Here is a 7,491-nt window from a genome sequence, read left to right on the forward strand (position 1 = left end):
TCCGCTCCTTCCTCTGTCTGGCAAGCTCTGCTGACCCCTGAGGTCGTTCCCATGCTTGCGGAGGTTCAATGGGCTTGGTGTTGGTTGTCGCTTGTGCTCACCTTGCAGTCACCGGGTGTTCTTCCTTTGCCCATCATAGGGGTCCCCCGTTCTGATGGGGTCTCTGTGCCTTCTGCTGATCACAGAGAACATGGGTTTGTTCTCTTACATCCAGGTTCAGTATCATTTTTTCATGTTATGCAATATTTCTCTTCCTTCCATTTTGTGTGGTGTTTTTTTTTTTTTTTTCCCCCCCCCAGGCTACCAACTGATCCCTCTCGTGTCTGCAGTAACCCGAATGTAGTCTAGTAAGGTTTGCTCAAGTGAGATGGAAGACAAAGAGGTAGGCTCCAAAACAGACTTGCGGTAAGTGTTTTGTATGGCTTGGGGTTTCTAGCATGTCATCTGTTTTTCTGTGTAACCTATGTGGTTCAGTACCTAATATGAAGGTTTCTTCTTTCCTTCTAGTATTGGAGACTTATCCACCACATGGTGATGCTTTCCTGACCTCCTTGATTGCAGTGTGGGATGTGCCCTGATCCTTGGAAAGGGGTGAGTGATTCCTGCATCCTCACTAGAAGGTAATCTCTACTTACCTTTTCTTGTGTCCATCAGGTGGCACTGGAGAGTTGTGACCCTGCTGAGCAGTGCAAGGACTCTACTGAGGCTCTTGGTGGACACAGCAAGAACCCACACCCGTAGATGGATGCCAATATCTATTCCTTCCTCTGTCTGGCAAGCTCTGGTGTCCCCTGAGGTCATTCCCATGCTTGCAGAGGTCCTATGGACTTGTTGGTTGTCACTTGTGCTCACTGGGCTTTCCAAGGGTGTTCCTCTTGCTTGACACCACCTTTCCCACTCTCTATTTCCAAGCAGGAGCTCCCCTTGGCCTCCGTGTCTCGCTCTGGCCAGGCAGATGTGGTGTGCCAACGGATCAAAGCCTTCAGAATTCAACCAAAAGAAATGAGGAGAGAGGCTGCCGTGGGTGAGACAGGAGAAGTGCCCCTTGAAGCGGGGGACGCCCTGCTGGCACTGCCTCTCGCATCCATCGGCAGCACGTTCCTTCTCTCTCCTTGCCTCCTGGCGCTTTGCCGTCTCCCACGGCTCACCAGGTCCGAATGTTCCCTGATGGAGTCCAACTCCAGCTTGACCATCACTCACCCCGTCTTGTCCCTGCACCAGCTGGCTTAGAGCTCCCCATCATTGCTGTCTGTCCGTGCCTTCTGTCACTCCCAGTCAGCATGGCTCTGTTCTTTGTCTTTTGGGTTCCAGAGCGTTAGCTACAGGTTATGGAGTGTTTCTCTTCTCTCTCTTCTTGTCTTCCATGTTGCCCGTTGGCACCTCGGTGGAGTTTCAGTGACCCAAACGCAGGCGGCTCTGCGTTGACCAAGCGTGATGCCAAGAGAAGAGGTAGACACCAGAATAGGCCACTGGTGAGCGCTGTGCGTGACTCGGGGTTCTTAGAATGACTTGCGTTCCTCCCTAACCCATGTTTTTCAGTACTACTATTAAGGGTTTTAACTTTGATTCTAGGATAGGAGACTCTACCATCAGATGGCGTTGCCTGTTCTTCTCTCCCCAGTTTGCAGAGTTGGATGTGACCTCAGCATGGATAAGGGGTAAGTGATTCCTTCATCCTGACTAGAAGGTAATCTCTACTTGTCTTGTGCTGTGTGGAGCAGGTTGCAGTGGAGAAGTGCAGTTGTCCGGGGCGCTGCAAGGACTCTATGGAGGCATTTGGTGGACGCCGCAGGAACCCACAGCCAGAGATGGATGCCAAGATGCACTCCTTCCTCTGTCTGGCAAGCTCTGCTGACCCCTGAGGTTTTTCCCATGCTTGCAGGGGTCCTACGGGCTTGGTGTTGGTTGTCGCTTGTGCTCACCTTGCAGTCACCGGGTGTTCTTCCTTTGCCCATCATAGGGGTCCCCCGTTCTGATGGGATCTCCGTGCCTTCTGTTGATCCCAGAGAACTTCAATTTGTTCTTTTATTTTCAGGTTCTGTACCATTTCATGCTTTTGTGTTATGTTTTTCTTCCTTTTGTTTTACAGGATGGAAATGTACACCTGGTTGGATCTACGATGACCCAAATGCAATCTAGTAAGGTTTGGCCAAGTGTGGTGGGAAAGGAAGCGGTAGGCTCCTAAGCAGACTTTTGGTGAGGGCTGTGTTTCATTTGGGTTTTTCTGGGATGCCCACTACTCCTCCCTACCCCATTCTGTTCATTACCGTGTGTGAAGGATACTTTTTTCCTTCTAGGATTGGGGACACCAGCACCAGATGCTCTTGCACTTCCTGACCTCCCTGGGTGACAGCATTGAAAGTGCCTGGACCCTTGGAAAGGGCTAAGTGATTTCTTCATCATTACCAGAATGTAGTTTGTGTTCAACAGGTGACAGTGGAGAACTGTGGCCTTCTGTTCAGCGCAAAAAGTCTTCTGAGGATCTAGGTGGATAAAACAAGAACAGAGAGACATGGTTGGATGCCAAGATGCACTCCTTCCTCTGTCGGGCAAGCTCTGCTGACCCCTGAGGTCGTTTCCATGCTTGCAGAGTTCCTACGGGCTTGGTGTTGGTTGTCGCTTGTGCTCACCTTGCAGTCACCGGGTGTTCTTCCTTTGCCCATCATAGGGGTCCCCCGTTCTGATGGGATCTCCGTGCCTTCTGTTGATCCCAGAGAACTTCAATTTGTTCTTTTTTTTTTTTTTTTCAGGTTCTGTACCACTTCATGCTTTTGTGATGTGTGTGTGTGTGTGTTTTTTTTTTTTTTTTTTTTGTTTGTTTGGTTTTTTTATATTCACATACCAAAATGTAACTGCCCAGCAAATTTAATGATAACAAAATTAAAGCACATTGGCCTTGCCCTCCTCCCCGGGGAAGCCTCGCCCCCTCACCCCCCAATTTCTGTTTGGTTTATGAATAATTTTAACTTTTTATTTTCTGATTTTTTTCCTTTCCTTAATATTATTTTCTATTTCTGTTTTTTTTTCTCATTCTTTTTCTTTTTTCATTTTTTCCCCTTTTCTTTTCTGACTCCCATTCTGTTTCCTATTATATTCTATTTTTTTAAATTTTTCTCCTTTTCCCAACCCCTTTTTTTATTTCTTATTCTTTTACTTGTCTGTTTTCTATTTCTTTTTCGTATTTTTTCTTTGTCTCTTTCTTATTCTAAATACTTCCCTAATTCTTTTTCTCCTTCTATGTCCTTTTCTCTTTCTAATTCTTTTTACATTTCTAAATACTTTTCCAATTCTTTTGCCAATTCTTTAACTAGTTCTATTTCTTCTGCACTTCATAGTTCATTACCTATTTTTTTTCCAATTCTAATTCTTTTTCCAATACACTTTCTGTTTCTAATTCTGTTCATGTTTCTGATTCTAAACCCTCAGGTGTGAGCCTGAGGCAGTGACGGAGCACCTGGTTAAGGTGTGGACAGCCCAGGGAGCACAGGTGGAAGCAGTTCCCCTGTGGAGTGGGACTGGGTGGAGCCAGAGCCCACCTGAGCTCATTTAAAGGCTGGCAGCTGAAGGGGAAGGGTCTGTGCCTGGAGGTTGCTCTGGCTGTTTGGCTGGGTGAGTGCTGAGGCTTGGGAAGGGCTGAGTAGTTGTTGTTGTTGTTTCTTTGCTTGATGCTGATCTGTTTGGTTTTGGTTCAGTGTTGAGCAGAAGGTTCTGGACACCAGGACTCCTTTCAAGCGATGTGAGGGCTCCACTGAGGGCCTTGGTGGACACAGCAGGAAGCCACAGCCAAGGCTGAACACCAACATCAACACTTGATCTTGTCTGGCAAGGTCTATTGCTCCCAGAGAGCGTTTTTTGCTCTTCTGGCCATTCAATGGAATTGGTTGTCAGTTTCTACTCGTGCTCACTGGGCTTTCCAAGGGTGTTCTCCTTACTTGACACCACCTTTCCCACTCTCTATTTCCAAGCAGGAGCTCCCCTTGGCCTCCGTGTCTCGCTCTGGCCAGGCAGATGTGGTGTGCCAACGGTACGCAGAGTGCAGATCCTGAGCAGAAGAACAACTGAGGAGAGAGGCTCCCCTGGGTGAGACAGGAGAAGTGCCCCTTGGAGTGGGGGACGCCCTGCTGGCACTGCCTCTCGCATCCACCGGCAGCACGTTCCTTCTCTCTCCTTGCTGCCCGGCGCTTTACCGTCTCCCAGGGCTCACCAAGTCCAAATGTTCCCTGATGGAGTCCAACTCCAGCTTGACCAACACTCACCCCGTCTTGTCCCCGCACCAGCTGGCTTAGAGCTCCCCAGCACTGCTGGCTGTCCATGCCTTCTGTCGCTCCCAGTCAGCATGGCTCTGTTCTTTGTCTTTTGGGTTCCAGAGCATTTGCTACTGGTTATGGAGCGTTTCTCTTCTCTCTCTTCTTGTCTTCCATGTTGCCCGTTGGCGCCTTGGTGGAGTTTCAGTGACCCAAACGCAGGCGGCTCTGCATTGACCAAGTGTGATGCCAAAGGAAGAGCTAGGCTTCAAAACAGGCCGCTGGTGGGTGCTGTGCATGACTCAGGGTTCCTAGAATGCCCACTCTTTCTAACTAACCCGTGTTGTTCAGCACCAAACGTGCAGGTTTCTTCTTTCTTTCCAGGACTGGAGACTCCACCACCAGGTGCCGTTGTCATTCCTGACCTCCCCAGGTTGCGGCGTTGGACGTGCCCTGATCCTTGGAAAGGGGTAAGAGAGCTGTATTTCATTATCAGAAGGTGATCTCTACTTACCTTGTCTTGTTTCCATCAGGTGGCAGTGGGGAGTTGTGACACTCCTGCACGCTGCAAGGGCTCTACTGAGGCTCTTGGTGGACACAGCAGGAACCCACACGCACAGATGGATGCCAAGATCCGCTCCTTCCTCTGTCTGGCAAGCTCTGCTGACCCCTGAGGTCGTTCCCATGCTTGCGGAGGTTCAATGGGCTTGGTGTTGGTTGTCGCTTGTGCTCACCTTGCAGTCACCGGGTGTTCTTCCTTTGCCCATCATAGGGGTCCCCCGTTCTGATGGGGTCTCTGTGCCTTCTGCTGATCACAGAGAACATGGGTTTGTTCTCTTACATCCAGGTTCAGTATCATTTTTTCATGTTATGCAATATTTCTCTTCCTTCCATTTTGTGTGGTGTTTTTTTTTTTTTTTTCCCCCCCCCAGGCTACCAACTGATCCCTCTCGTGTCTGCAGTAACCCGAATGTAGTCTAGTAAGGTTTGCTCAAGTGAGATGGAAGACAAAGAGGTAGGCTCCAAAACAGACTTGCGGTAAGTGTTTTGTATGGCTTGGGGTTTCTAGCATGTCATCTGTTTTTCTGTGTAACCTATGTGGTTCAGTACCTAATATGAAGGTTTCTTCTTTCCTTCTAGTATTGGAGACTTATCCACCACATGGTGATGCTTTCCTGACCTCCTTGATTGCAGTGTGGGATGTGCCCTGATCCTTGGAAAGGGGTGAGTGATTCCTGCATCCTCACTAGAAGGTAATCTCTACTTACCTTTTCTTGTGTCCATCAGGTGGCACTGGAGAGTTGTGACCCTGCTGAGCAGTGCAAGGACTCTACTGAGGCTCTTGGTGGACACAGCAAGAACCCACACCCGTAGATGGATGCCAATATCTATTCCTTCCTCTGTCTGGCAAGCTCTGGTGTCCCCTGAGGTCATTCCCATGCTTGCAGAGGTCCTATGGACTTGTTGGTTGTCACTTGTGCTCACTGGGCTTTCCAAGGGTGTTCCTCTTGCTTGACACCACCTTTCCCACTCTCTATTTCCAAGCAGGAGCTCCCCTTGGCCTCCGTGTCTCGCTCTGGCCAGGCAGATGTGGTGTGCCAACGGATCAAAGCCTTCAGAATTCAACCAAAAGAAATGAGGAGAGAGGCTGCCGTGGGTGAGACAGGAGAAGTGCCCCTTGAAGCGGGGGACGCCCTGCTGGCACTGCCTCTCGCATCCATCGGCAGCACGTTCCTTCTCTCTCCTTGCCTCCTGGCGCTTTGCCGTCTCCCACGGCTCACCAGGTCCGAATGTTCCCTGATGGAGTCCAACTCCAGCTTGACCATCACTCACCCCATCTGTCCCCGCAGCAGCTGGCTTAGGGCTCTCCAGTACTGCTGGATGTCAGAGCCTTCTGTTGCTCCCTGCCAACATGGTGGTCTTCATTCTTTTTAGGTTCAGTAACGTGTCTTCTTGTTATACAGTGTTACTCTTCTCTGTTTTCTTGTGTTTCATGTTGCCTGTCAATGCCTCTCTGGAGATACACTGAGTGAAATGTAAACTGATGTTCTTTGACCGTGTGTGATGGAAAATGAAGATGTAGGCTCCACTCCAGCTATCGTGTGAGTGTCCTGTATGACTTGGGGTGTCCGGAATTACATTTATTTCATCCTAACCCATGTTGTTCAGTACCACATGCCAATGTTTCTTCTTTTCTTGTTGGACTGGAGACTCCACTACAAGATTCGATGGGGCTTATGCATCTTCCTGTGCATTGGTTGTGCACTGATGCTTGGAAAAGGATAAATGATTACTCTGTGTGCCCTTTGGCCCAAATTCCAAATATTCCCCAATGTAGTCTGTTGTAGTAGGTGCTTTGTGGGTATATGTGCTGTATGGGATAGGCCGCTCCCTAAGCATAGTGAAAGGGTGCTGTTGTGCTCAGACAGACTGTCCTTGTTAATGTAGTAAACAAGATAAGAAGGCAAAGGAATGAGGAGACAATAGGAGCCAAATAAGGAATTGTGGTAAGGGGTTAGATCCAGTATGGACGAATCAGGACAGGGCACGATAGCTTAAGTAAAGGTATATAAGCTGTGCTTAGTAGTGAATAGACGCCATTTTACTGCTCATCATATTGGTGTACGTCTGCAGTCATTTGGCCCTGATCAGGTAATTGGTCAGTGCTCACTAGGGCTAACGCAGGAGGTTAACATTGCAGTTGCAGAAGGCAACAGTAGTCCAAGTCCAGCTTTTCCCACACTCATCACATTTGTCCTCACACCTAAATTGGTTAGGGCTCTGAAGTAGTGATGGGTTGTCAGTGCCTTGGTTTGATGACATCAAACTTTGGATTGGTTTTTCCTTCATGGCCTGAACAGCATTTCTTGCCATCATGCAGAGTTTTTCTTTTTTCTTTTTGTGAATTTCACACATTCAATACTAACTGAATGTTTGATAAGCCTGCAGAGGCAGATCTGGGGAATAGAAGTAGCTGTTTAGGGGAGTCGTGTCTGAGGCCTTGATGGATTGTTACATGATCTTTTTCCAGGCTGTTATGTGTATATTACATTTCTTTCAGATCCACTGTCCTAGTCGAAGCGGGAAGGACCATTTTGACTATTTGTCAACGCCCACATGGCAATCTGAATTTAGGAGCTGCTTTCACAGACGTGTCGCTGCAGGGCAAAGAAGGCCTCAAAACTTCAGCGGACCTGTACCCCCAAGAGAGCTCTGAAACTTACATTAAGAAAATGTCTTAATATTT

At 48.4% G+C, this 7,491-nt stretch overlaps 2 non-coding genes across 3 annotated transcripts; both read left to right on the forward strand.

Moving 5' to 3' along the window:
- The first annotated feature begins 280 nt into the window (after positions 1 to 280).
- LOC121111627 lies at positions 281 to 1,896 on the forward strand. Its single transcript, XR_005862726.1, has 3 exons — positions 281 to 405; positions 508 to 1,472; positions 1,573 to 1,896. It is a non-coding gene; the product is annotated as an uncharacterized LOC121111627 (transcript).
- A 3,261-nt stretch (positions 1,897 to 5,157) lies between these two features.
- Positions 5,158 to 7,491, forward strand: LOC107053610. Of its 2 annotated transcripts, XR_003077097.2 has the most exons (3): positions 5,158 to 5,282; positions 5,385 to 6,346; positions 7,306 to 7,491. It is a non-coding gene; the product is annotated as an uncharacterized LOC107053610 (transcript). The 2 variants fall into 2 exon arrangements; XR_001466999.3 differs by having other exon boundaries at positions 5,158 to 6,346.

The sequence above is a fragment of the Gallus gallus genome, chromosome 10 (genome assembly GCF_016699485.2).
Source record: "Gallus gallus isolate bGalGal1 chromosome 10, bGalGal1.mat.broiler.GRCg7b, whole genome shotgun sequence".
Classification (NCBI taxonomy): Eukaryota; Metazoa; Chordata; class Aves; order Galliformes; family Phasianidae; genus Gallus; species Gallus gallus.